Raw genomic sequence first — 13,899 nt, forward strand, 5'->3', positions numbered from 1 at the left:
TTGCCTTATTCTCATTTCTCTTAAAATAAAAATGAGCTTTCCTACAGACATCTTCACCCTTTTTTTTTTTCTTTTACCATCTCTCACCCCTCTTGCCGTGACATTCTTTCCTTAAGTATTACCAGCTTTTCTTTTAAGCACACTTCTCTTTTCCATTCCTCGTACATTAACTCCAATTCAGATCTCATTCTTGAATTTCAAACTCATATAGCTAGATTTGTACTGAAAAATCTCTGGTTGACAATCGAGAGCAGTGGTCCCACATTCAACTCCCCATGTTGAAAACACATATTCAGATTCATTTTCAGATCTGACCATGCCTCTACACCACGTCTCAGTAAAACAAAGTTATTATTCCTCTGCACTCATCAGAGCCAGTTACCAATTCTGACAACTTAATTTCTTGACTATTTTCTGAATCCATATTCTCCATTCGATTACATTTTTACTTGTACTTTTTCTTAGCTTCTATGTCTTTTACAATAAATTATAACTTCAACTAGCTTACATGTCATTCTACTTCCAATCTTGACTCACCCCCATCCAGTCAATTATTCATATTGGAATAGTTTTTAAAACCTGCATATCTGATCATGTTTCTTCACCACTTAATGCCTTTCAAGAGCTTCTGATCACTTTCTGGATTCCACCTGTATCATCAGGTTTCTGTCAGAAAAGCAGAACCAACAGAATAATGTATTTATTATAGGATTTGCTGTTAAGAAATTGTATGAACTGCTTAAGAGGTGCATATGTGTCTGTTGCATCTGCATCTGGCTCTGGGTCTGAAGTTAGCAGAGCAGCCAGCCAGGAAAGAAAGATGGATATAAATTTGGGGAGAGAAAAGACAAACTGAAACCCATAAGGATGAGCTGAGACCTCCATGGATGGATTAATCAGAACGTGTCTGGATGAGCTGACACCTGCATTGGTCCCTCATTGGCTCCATGCCTCCAATAATTTTGCAGTCAACCTGAAGGAGAAGCTGGCAACCCAATGCATACTTGGAAAATTGAAGGTGGACTATATTGGGAACTGCAGAACCAGTGAACCAAATAGCTTCTTCAAGCCAACAAAGTCAGTCAGCAGATCCACAGCAGCCTGTGTGAGCTGGAAGCACCTGATCTTAACTACACTATCCTTTCAAACATAAACATGGTTTTTGCTTCACTTTTGAGCCTTCCCAAACTCACATAACTTTCTCCTGGGAGCAAATCATTGTCAAAGCCATTCAGGGAAGGAAATTGTAGAAAATGTAATTCCAGCTTAGCTAAGTTGATACAGTATAAAGCCATCACACAGGCCAAACTTCACAGCAGAATTTCACCTACTTTAAACACTGGTCATAATTAACTGTTAATATTTTCCCAAAGAATCCAAGCTTCCTTGCCTCTATCCTTAAACCATGTTATTTTCTTTACCTTAACAATTTATTTATCACTTTTCTACTTCCCTAACTATTACCTTTCAGGAATCTGACCCAATATCACTACCGTGAAAAGTCTCCTCAGATTAAGTATGTATTTCTCTTCTGTAGTGTCATTGTACCATCAACATGTGACTATCACGGAACTTCTGGCAATGTTATTAATTGTATATCTTCTTCAGTAGAATAGGCAATAGGGGAGAGCAAGGACTGTGTGTGTTTAGTCTTGTACTTTAAAATACATTGTAATGTATGACATAGAGTAGGTGTCATCCTTAGGAAAATGCTCAGAATTTCTCCAATAGCTATGAAGACAAACTCAGCATGTTCTTTTAACAGCCTTTAATTAGAATGGTAAACCGAATCAGTTTTTTAACTGTTCAAGTTAGATAATAATGTAGGGACTATTGCAATATGCCACATTGTATAAGGCCCAGTTCTACCTATCTCTTATTTTAATTAAACTTATCTTTTTATTTAATCCTTAGGACAAATGAATAAATTAAACATGTTACTTCTTATTAATAAACATTTTGTGGGCACTACAAGAGATGATAAAGTAGTATTCTGGTTGTTTGTATTAAAATCAAGTACCATTATACTATCTTCAGGAAAAAATATACACAAACTAGACTTTACTTCAGTAGAGTAGAGTAAGATGTAGTATCCCAATGTAAGATGTTTCTGCTGTGATGTGAAATGTGTCATTTTTTTTTTTTTTTTTTGCTTTTTAAATTTTTTTTATTTAAGTTCTAGGGTACACGTGCAGGTTTGTTACATATGTATACATGTGCCATGTTGCTGTGCTGCACCTGTTAACTGATCATTTACATTAGATATATCTCCTAATGCTATCCCTCCCCCCTCCCCAATCCCATGACAGGCCCCAGTGTGTGATGTTCACCCCCGTCCCCATGTCCAAGTGTTCTCATTGATCAATTCCCACCTGTGAGTGAGAACATGCGGTGTTTGGTTTTCTGTCATTGCAACAGTTTGCTCAGAATGATAGTTTCCAGCTTCATCCATGTCCCTACAAAGGACATGAACTCATCTTTTTTTATGGTTGCACAGTATTCTTTGGTGTATATGTGCCACATTTCCTTAATCCAGTCTATCATTGATGGACATTTGAGTTGGTTCCAAGTCTGCCATTGTAAATAGTGCCACAATAAACATACGTGTGCATGTGTCTTTATAGCAGCATGACTTATAATCCTTTGGGTATATCCCTAGTAATGAGATAGCTGAGTCAAATGGTATTTCTAGTTCTAGATCCTTGAGGAATCGCTACTGTCTTCCACAATGGTTGAACTAGTTTACAGTCCCACCAACAGTGTAAAAGTGTTTCTATTTCTCCACATCCTCTCCAGCACCTGTTGTTTCCTGTGAAATGTGTCAATATTTTAAGCTAAAATGTTATCCAGCACAGCTATGGATTTGAAAATTAAAATATCTAGATTTTTTTCTCTATCTAATAGCCATCATTATATTAACCAGTTGTATCATTTTAAAGGACTTAACAAGCTGTCTGCCTCTGCTTTCCTGCAATATTGTTCTTTAGCCAGTAAAAATTGGGCCAGTTTTGCAGAATAATTATCAAGTGGCCAAATATACAAAGCCAAATTCAGTGACATTTTGGTATGGGCTGTGTACTGACCAATTTACTGGATTCAAAAATTGAGGTTTATGCGGACAGAGGTGTTTGCGCCAATGCTTCCTGGGTGCGGAGAGGCAAGTCACATACCAATGAACATAGCTATGATTCAAAAACAACAACAACAAATGTAGCCAAAGTACAAATCTGGGGCCCAGAGCCATAGATCACTGAGTCAGGAATTTGGAAATATGCAGAAGCTGAATTAGAGTTGGAATGAATTGGGAAATGGCACAAGTACTTGGAGGCAGGGAAATTTCTAAATAAATTGTTATAAGTGCCAATGCTTTTAACTGCTTCAATGGATCAGGTATATGGGTATAGCAGAATAGTTCAAAAGTTGGGTAGATAAAAATGCTTTCATGTAGTCAGTCTATTATCTATTTGCTTCCATCATACTGAAATAACAGAAAGTTTTGCCTTTTAATGATGAGAAATCGCATCACTTCCATCCTTTTATCTGGCAGGTTTTTGTAAACAATTACTAAATTGATTTTTAAACTTGGCTGAAATAACATTTATTCCTAGTTTAAATGACAAAGGAGAAATTTAGTATTTTCCTTACATTAAAAAAAAAAGTAGCAACTAGCATTAACATTATTTTCTAACTTGTCTGAATATCTATTAAGTTATCATTTTATATATAATGCCAAGAATGCTTCACTTTTTAATCTGTCCCTATTCAGTGTTTCTTAATAGAATTATCAATGTTAAAGCTGACTTACTACAAATTTTCCTTAAAAGAAGAATATAATGATTCAATAAGTAAGGCTACAAAGGTTAGTTTTAAAATGCTGTATTTTTTTCTATGAAATTCATAGTGATTGGAAATCATTGGTGATTTTATTAAAAATCTAAAGGTCACCCAAAAAATCTGGGTTAAATTTGCTATGGGTTGATTAACTGCGAAGAAAAAAAACGGGGAAAATGCAATATTCTAGTAGTATTTTATGTTGAAAAACTTAACAGTGTGCTGTTTAGTCACCAATGGACTATCATATAACCTGTTTGGAATTAAAATGAAATACATTGTTAAGATTAAAGATGAAAGTGTGAAATAGAGGAGAAGCAGCAGTGAGAAAACATAGATGAATTAGATGTCAGAAAACGTGGCCCAAGTCCCAATGCAACCACTCACATTAATGATTAGTTGCAAAATTGTTTATTTAGTTACAAAATTAAGATTTGGGGAGGGGAGTGGTGGCTCACGCCTGTCCTGCCAGCACTTTGAGAAGCTGAGGCGGGTGGATCACCTGAGTTCCGGAATTTGAGACCAGCCTGGCCAACATGGTGAAACCCCCATCTCTACTAAAATTACAAAAATTTTCTGGCCTTGGTGGCAGTCACCTGTAATCCCAGCTACTTGGGAGGCTGAGGCAGGAGAATCACTTGAACTGGGGAGGTTGAGGTTGCAGTGAGTCGACATCAGGCCATTGTACTCCAGCCAGCCTGGGTGAAAGGAACAAAACTCCTTTTCAAAAAACAAAACAAAAAAAAAAGAATTAAGATCATCTGGGTCAAATGACTCCTAAGGATCCTTCGACAACCTTAGTAGTATTCAGAGCTGAAATTATTTAAATTGACAACGGTTTTATAATTCTTATTTGATAGGAAAAGAATATACAAAAATGCAAGATATTTTATGTAAATATTTGCTTGAGAGACACAATAAATTGGCAGTTTGTAAAAATGTTTTGACTGTAAGAAACTGCACCACGGAGAACTTGGTTTTGTGACAGGCCATCACACAGCACTGTTCCCTTGCCTCATGCTGGGTAATTGGTCCAGAAATGACTCAGAGGAAAGATCACCACCTACTGTATCACCCATATCACTTCCTGTAGCACCTGGGTTTTTCTTGGAATGTTTCCATCCATATGTATATCATATCTGACCTGATCTGTTTGCAAGGGTTGATAAGATTATAGCCTGGGGTACGGTGGCAGTGGGCCATGAGTATATGAAAGCAAGTGGTTATTTTTTCTAATAGTTACGTAAAGGATGATTTAATCACTGGACTAGTCACTAACGTATGACCAAATGGGATTTCTTGAAACATAGAATTTCCTTAATGGTTTCCTGATTGTAAATGAACTCACCAGTTTCCCATTAGGATTAACTTTCGTCACAAGCCTTAACACTCAAGATTCTCATAACATTTTTAAAAGTGCAATGAATGACTGGAAAATTACAAATTGTCGAAATTCTGTGTACAGGAAGTACAAATAAATGGAAAAAAAATGATGTCTAGGACATAGGAAGTACATGAAACAGAATTCAGCAAGATGTGCAATTCCTGTAACGTTGCTGATGTTTTAAGAGAAAGAAGCACTGATCTTGAAGAGAAACCTGTAATTCTCAGAGAGATACTTTTAACATTGCTCATATGCTTTAACTATTTAACTGCTTAGCAGTATTTGTATTAGGTTTGACAAGATCAAGATATATGTAATTTATGAACTGAAATTTACCCATATTTAGCACACAACCTTCTTTAAAATGATATATTTTTAACTGATTTGATGCTTCAAGTAAGTTTAAAGTCTTCAATAATTGTGTAAAACACAAGTTGCATATTACTTTCAAATATTCAGCATTCTCTTTATATGAAAGAGTAAATTAAAAATGAAGAGAAAAAAATTTCCTGATTTCCCAGATTGTTTTGTTAAATGGAGATGCAGAGTATCTTTTTATTCTCTTTTTGGTTACATGAAAGAACACAGAGAAGAACTGTATCAATGTCATTCAACAAAAGACCACTAAGAACACAGTATGATTAAACAGATTAGGCTTCCCACACCTTGCCATGGGAAGAACACACACCATGGAATGATGCTCACCTGCATTACAGCAAGTAATCTGCTTTACTCAAAGTCTACTGATTTAAATTTTAATCATCTTTAAAAAATACCTTCACAACAATATCTAAACTGGTGTTTGGCTGAGTGACTGGGCATCTAGCCAAGTCGACACATAAAATTAACCATCACAATGGGTAATCATAAGGTGTCTCAGTAAGAAGGTGTTAGAAAGAATCTATTATAGCATTTTGAGGGCTTGGTTGAGTGATTTGGGGAAGGGTTTAAGGAAGCAGCAGTGGTGGAGTGGTGGAGGAGAGTTGCTCTATGTCGGATGCTGTGAGAAAGTGGAGCAATTTCATGACTGGTATTTTAATACATTTTGTTTATAGGTAGAGAAGATTAGAATAAGTATAAAGTCGATTATTAAAGGATACTGAGCAATCATCCTTGTAGCCAAAAAAGGGAGGTGTTTGGTATTTTGCGGTTGGCACAATGCTCTGTGTTTGTCAGGGCTTAGACAAAATTATGAATTGACCTTGTTTGGTTTCACTTTATAATGGATTCAGAATGACACTTATTTGAGGGTGGTGTTCAGTGAGATTATTTTTGTGAATTGCACATCCTGGCTTTAAGTATCAGTCCAGATACTGGATGCCAGGGGCTACTGTATTTTTTTTCTTTTACTTCTAAATAGTAATTTGCCTTTCTCTGCTCTTTACTTCAGATTGCATGGGGAAGGGATTTGTTTTGTCTTTTGATTTGTTTGCTGACTTTGGCTGTACTTTCAAGACTGACATTTAAATTAGGAACATTTCATATGCTACATATAACCTGTTATCTCTGGAAATGAGTTGAATGAGGAAAGAGTTTTAGGAGAGGAAGAATTGGTTAAAAGTCTGTTTAAAAAACTCATAACCCCTGAATCTTGTATACTACTATAAGTAGCCAGGTGATAGTCGAATCTTGACAGAACAATGGAGGCTTTTTCTCTGGAGAGAATAAAGAAGAGGATCTCTAAACTGGGGTATACCAGATAATCCAGCTATTAAGATATTAGGCACATGTATGTATATTTATTTAAAATGCTGACATGCTCACAGCCCCCTGCTTCATTTCTTCCTTGGCTCTCAGAATCTTGGCTCCAGGCAGAAGACAGAGAAGTCTTTGCAGAATTTGACCAAATCAAAAGGCAAAACATAAATGTTTTGTTACAGTTGGTTTTTCAGTGAAAACGTTCCACTCTTCAATGAAAGTCACAGTTGACCACCCACAGTCATGTGCTCAGAGTTTCTGAACAGCATCTTGATCCCCTACTCTTACATATAAGCAGAAAACCAATGATTAACAAACATGTGAGGAAATCACCCAATATGGAATTCAATGAGCAAAACAAGCAACAACAAAAACACTTGAAGAAAATAATGTATGCAGGGAAAAGTAAATTTCATATATATATGTATATATATAATATTCTTAAGGAGATAATGCTCCACTATTCCCTGGGTGGCCAGGATGTGCAGCCAGGTTACAAGGCAGATAAGTATGTGCCATCCAGGGAAGAGACCAGTGAGTGATTCAAGTTCACTGTGAATGGACAACACACACACTAGGCTCAAGTGGTACAGCATCTACTTCAAGCAAAAGTAGAGAAAAAGTGCACAAGATCAGGCCCTGTGCCAACGGGTTAATCTCCCTTGGCCGGTGGATCCATTCTGCAGTGAAGATGGATGATGTAGCTGCACAGAACCCACTTGGTGCCACGGTAGAAGCATCTCAACCTCTCACCCATGGAGTAGGAAATACAGAAAGCTAGTGGTGTACCTGACAGTCACTGACACGTTCTCTTAAACAAAACAAAGGAGTGCATATTGAGTTTGAAACAGATAAAGGTATTCCCACAAAAGGCAATAAGCCTAGCCCAAGCCCTGAGCACTGTTTATCTCTTGCTAGAAAAAAATCCATCCGTATGTGGCCAAGTGCAGGTTGAAAGACTGCGTGAATTGGACTGCCTTTCCCAAAAGAAATAAAAAACTATGAATAAAATACAGAGCAATATTAAAAAGGAACATACAGATAAGAAAATAGAATAAATGGATTATTTCTAAAGGTTCTACATCCAACTAATGAGAGTTCCATAACAAAGGAATCGATAAAAATAGAGAAAAAAATCATCAAATAAATCTTTCAAGAATTTTCAAGAACTGAAGGACAAGTTTCCAGATTAAAAGTCTACATCAAATGCCAGTGCAGTGAATGAAAACATGCTTCCACCAGTGTACATCATTGTAAAATTCTGAAACAGATGAGAACAAGTAGATAAGTCTATATACCTCCATAAAGGGGAAAAATAACATACATGAAAAGAATCAAGAATCAAGATAGCTTCTGACTTCTCTGCAGCAAAACTAGAAGCTAACAGACAATGGAGCAATATATTTAATATTACAAAAGAATTCATATACATATATGCACATACATAATAATATTTAGACATATTAATTAGGCATACAGTATTATACATTTCTAAGATACAAATATTTGGGTATATGTTTAATAAAATAGCCAACATAGAACTCTTTAAAAAGTATGTAAACAATTAACCAAGTTGCAAAGCTTTTGCATATATTTATTTTTCATTGATGCCATACTCAATTATGATGACAAAGTATAAAACACATGAGAGGGCACAGAAAATTTAGTGGAGGGCAGGGATGGTGGCTCATGCCTATAAGGCCAGCATTTTGGGAGGCAAAGGTGGGAGGATTGCTTGAGGTGAGGAGTTTGAGACAAGCCTGAGCAACACAGAGAGATCCTGTCTACTAAAAAAATAATAATAATGATGATAATACCTAGATGGGGTGGCACATGCTTGCAGTCGTAGCTACTTGGGAGGCTGAGGTGGGAAGATCACTGGAGTCCAGGAGTTCAAGGCTGCAATAAGGTATGATCATGCTATTGTACACTAGGCTGGGCAACAGAACAAGACACTGTCTCTAAAAATAATAATAATAATTAAAATAAGGAAGTATATTGGAAGCTGATTTTCAATGAATAATTATTGTATAGTCTATCCATATTCTATATATATATATGTAGTAAATGAAACATTATTATAATCTAAAAACCTTGTAGTTACCTCAAAGTTTCAAAAAAGTAACGTGTGAAATTAGCATTGCTAAAATTAGAGGTAATTCGTTCAATTTCTTTAAAATTGTTTTTTTGAAGACAACTCTTTTCCCAACTGTTTTACACTATTCTGGAGTTGATCAAAAAATTTCTCACAGATGATATACACATGGGCATTTGAACCTGCTTGAAGATATACTGTGGTAATTTACATGTAATAAATTCATTCACAGGATGCCAGAGTAATTATCACTCAGCAATGGTAGTTATTACTACTAATAATTTATAAGCTGCTTCAAAGCAATGGAAAAATGGATGACTTTAGGGGAAGGAAAGGGTAAGGAATAAACATTAACTGGAGTATTCCTTGAATGAACAATTTCTTTTTCCCCAGAGAATTCCTAAAGTTAAATTTGTCCTCACTAACTCAACAGAAGGATTGTGTACATTCTAGGTTATGACCAAATTCAGGATATTACAGTTGTATTTTTTAAAACCTCTGTTGGGTTTGGTGCTCTTTTTGGCACTTGAAAGGCTTATTTAATTTTGTTTTCATTACATTTCTCTCTCTGGTTCATATTTTCCAAAAATTATCTCTGATTTTAAGAGTTACAGTTAATAAACCAAATGCCCAGACCAAGCAGTAAAACAAATAATAAAAAAAAAATCACTGCAAATAACAAAAAATATATATATTTTCTGCTCTATGTTGCTATTTTTCTGTTCAAACAGATTAAGTAAAGCACAACATTGGAAATTCCATATGTTTATATTTCTTGTAAGCAAATCTCTTTCAAGATGATTTTGAACTTTGAGCAAGAGGGCTTATTTGCAGACAATATAGGACAGGTTTTCTTATCCCTTATTCCCTTATTAGAAAGGGAAAACAATCTTTTGCTCAGGTACAATGCAGAGTGTTCTAAATAATCCCTATATGAATCATGATTTTAATGAAAACTGTTTTTATGCCTTATAGTTTTTAAACATATTTGAATGCATTTGAAATATTTGAAAATAAATTCAAAATTATTTTATTTAAAATTTTAACAGAAACTTCCTCAAAATTCATAGTAGTAGCAGGCATTAACAACGGAATCTTATTTAGGCAGTAACGTTTTGGGGGGTGTATACAAAAAGGGATTGTGAGGGCCAATGTGAGGGGTCCCTCTTTTCCTTATTAGCAATGTAAGTTTTAACATGACAGATTGACTATTAAGGCTGGGTTTAGGCAAAAATTGAAGGAGGTCAGGTGTATTTTCTCTGTTCCTCCTACTTTCTCCTCCTTGTGTAGTTTCTCTTTCACTTTCCTCACAGTCTGTGACTCCACAGTTGCTTTTGGACTTCTCAGGGACTGAGCTTAATAATACCGCACAGCCCCACTGTAGAAAGAGTCATTTTCACCTTACAATGGGAACTCTCTGTACCCTACCCACACTTACCTGTGACACTCACAGGACCTTTTACATCTTCTCTCTTCTGCAAACATGTGCATGCGGAATCATGGCTTTCTGAACTGTCCTTTCAGAGGCATTTGGTCCAAAAATTGGCAGCGCTAACTCAATATACCATGTTGTACTCCAGACTATGGTAGTGCAATGTCATAGATTTTCAGCTTTCTGATGTCAGAGCTTATACTGTATTCATTCTTGTATACCCTTCATTATCTCCAACATTGTTTTGGAAGTAGCAGGTATTCAGATATATGTGAAATTGATGTGAATTTAACATAGTGAAAACATATTTCCACAGACCCTTTAGAGAACACTGACAATCTTTTGACACCTGCCATTTAGATTCATTTTGATAATTTTCAACTTATTTTTTGGCTATTTTAATGGTCAGTTTTAGACTGTCAGAATAGCCAAATGTGTCTTCTGATCTGCTTTGGTCATTCACTCATACACACTTTCAAATTCCCATCAGTCTTTTTCCAATCTTCAGCTCCACTGTGCCCTTCAGCCTTGTTTTTCTCCTTGACCTGATCTGGCTTTCTTCTTACTTTCTATGAGGCACATGAACTGCCTTGTGCATTTATTCTTAGTGATGTTCCATTTATTTCCTTCTGGGAAATTCTGTGTTCATTTGGCATCAGCAAAAATGAAAAAAAAAAAGAAAGAAAGAAAGAAATGAATACAATGAGACAAGCCACATGATAGATAGCACTACAGTTAATGACATGTCTTATGTGAAGTGCTAGACATTATATTATGTTGTTTGTAAGGGCACAGTCTCATGGGAAATTGCCACTGTGTTTGAAGGGCAGTTAATAAATATGGATATGCTCTTGCCTTCTGCAATGACACTAGCATTCCTTTAGGTTATCTTTTAACAAATTCACTTTTGGAGGACACTGAGTGAAGCACTCTGAAGAGAAACTTTGCTTAAGTGGGGTTTGTCCATGTTTTCCTTGGGAAAGAGAGTTCCAGGAAGTTTGATAAGATTGCCATTTCCTATTAAACTGTCATGACGAACTTAGCGTGATACCATCCCGGATGCAGGTGTCCAGGTCAAAGGAAATAAAAGGGAAGTTCAAAAGCACTCCTCCCATAGTTGCTGATCTTATATCTCTATTAGTATGTCATGGGAAGTTTTTATGTGAGCATATGCTGGAAATTAGGCAAAACACAAATTGCGTGTCAAGCAAATAAAACAGGTTAGAGAAAAAGAAAAGAAAAAACTTCTCCAAAAAGCGTTTATATTTAACAATACGGTATTTTGCATTTAAAAATTTGTTAAAAGTGTACATATCATGTTAATTGTTCTTAGCAAATAAAGAGGGAGGGGGCGGGAGGAAACTTTTAAAGGTGACAGATATGTTTACTTCCTTGATTGTGGTGATGGTTTCATGGATATATGCATATATCTAAACTCATTGAATATTTGCAGGTTTTGTATATTAGTTATACTTCAATAAAGTTATTGTTTTTTAAAAGCATTTAGAAATGCAGATAAATATATCCTTTTCATTTTAAAAGGATTAATTAGGTTTTGAAATCATTTCAAACCTATTGAAAAGTAGCAGGAATAGTGCAAGAAAAGTGCAACACACTCCTGTTTATACCCGTAAACCTTTTTAAAGTTTCTACTCATTCATGTCCTTTATAACGGTAACCAACCTAGAATCATACATGTACCCGGTTGTCATATTATTCTAAATGTCTTCATTTTAGAACCTTCCTCAATCTTTCCTTTATGTAATAACCTTCATATTTTTCAAAATTACAACACTGTCATTTTGTAGACTATATTTCCATTTGGGTTTCTGCGATGTTTTCTCATGAGTAAACCCAGGTTATATATTCGGGGCAGGAACATCACAGAAATGATACTGTGCGTATGTGTTTTTTATTGCATCCTACCAGGTAACACATAGTGGTTTTTTGCCTAATACTTGTGTTAACTTTGTTCACATAATTAAGATGGTGACAGCAACATTTCTGTATTTTTTCTTCATAATTAATAAGTATTTTTGGCAGAGGCAACTTGAAGCTATGTAAATATGGAATTCCTCATCCCACTGTCACACTCAAGTTTTAGTAGTCATTAATATATCTTGTGTGAATTAATTATGGCTAGGATGTCACATTGTGATTTTTTTAAAAAAAATTCTTTCTACATGTATCACTTCTGATTTATTTACCCATTCGTGTATTTTATCCTGCAATCTCCACCTGTGAATCAGGTTTTCTTTCAGATATATTTAACTGGTACAACTATTTTTACCTAAATTATCAGTATGGACTCATTGATTCCTCTTTTATTCAATGGTCTGTAGACTATTAGTATCATTATCTAATTAAATGGTTAGATCATCATGTATTTGGTCACTGGGACCTCCCTATACAAAATTGGCTTCTGAATTATTTTACTATACTCCCATTTTTCTTTGAGAGATTCTTTATTGGCACAACAAGATGTTCCTGATGCATATTATTCTTTTTCTGCCCCAGCTCTGAAATCAGCTATTTCTTTTGTCTCCAGTCCTGTTTACTGGAGAACAGAATTTAAAAGTCAAGAAGTAAAATGAACCCACTGTGTGTGTTCATTATTAATGGAGTCTTTTAATGCCAAAGCTCTCCAACATTTGTACCTTTATTCTGTGAGTGAGAAACTTGGCTCTTATTATTCTTTACATATTTACATATTTGCTAAATCCCCTATGTGTGGCTAATCTTCCCAAACTACCAGGCTGCCTTCAACAATTCTCTTGACAGGCAATCACATTGGCTACTATTACTGGCCATCTCTGACCATATTCACTTCTCACTCTGCTTAAACCCCTATATCTGCCATCATTACTATCGCTGACTAATGTCTCTTGGAAGAGAAAAGAAGAGAGTTATGTTTAGGAGAGGGGATAGCTGACACAGGAGAAGAAGAAAGAGGAGAGCAAATGGGGAGGAGGGGAAGGAGAATAAAGAATGGAAGGGAAGAAACAGTGTTCATATTTTATACACTATTTATATTATACCTTAAGATGAATTGAAACATTCCAGATTGTGTGAGATTTTGAGACCAACAATAGACACATTTTATAATTATTATGCTTTGTATTTTGCTAACTGAAATACTGCCATAACAAAATGGCTAAAATCCAAAATTAGTATTTTGTAATGTAGATTTGTTTATTGAACATCTTTCATTTTTTAAAAATAAAATGGACTTATAAAAGTTATACTTTATATCTCAGGTTGACTTCTTAAGTATGCCATTTTATACTTAGAAATACTTTTTCTAGTATATATATGAAAAAAACTGTAAAAATACCTTTGACTCTTACTTGTCGAAAAAACACGATAATATTATCACAACCCCAACATTTCTCTGTAAATACAGCTTTCTGTGATTGCATTATCTATCACTGGCAAGGACTTAGAAATAATGACACATTC

Source organism: Macaca fascicularis, chromosome 3, assembly GCF_037993035.2.
Source record: "Macaca fascicularis isolate 582-1 chromosome 3, T2T-MFA8v1.1".
Lineage (NCBI taxonomy): Eukaryota > Metazoa > Chordata > Mammalia > Primates > Cercopithecidae > Macaca > Macaca fascicularis.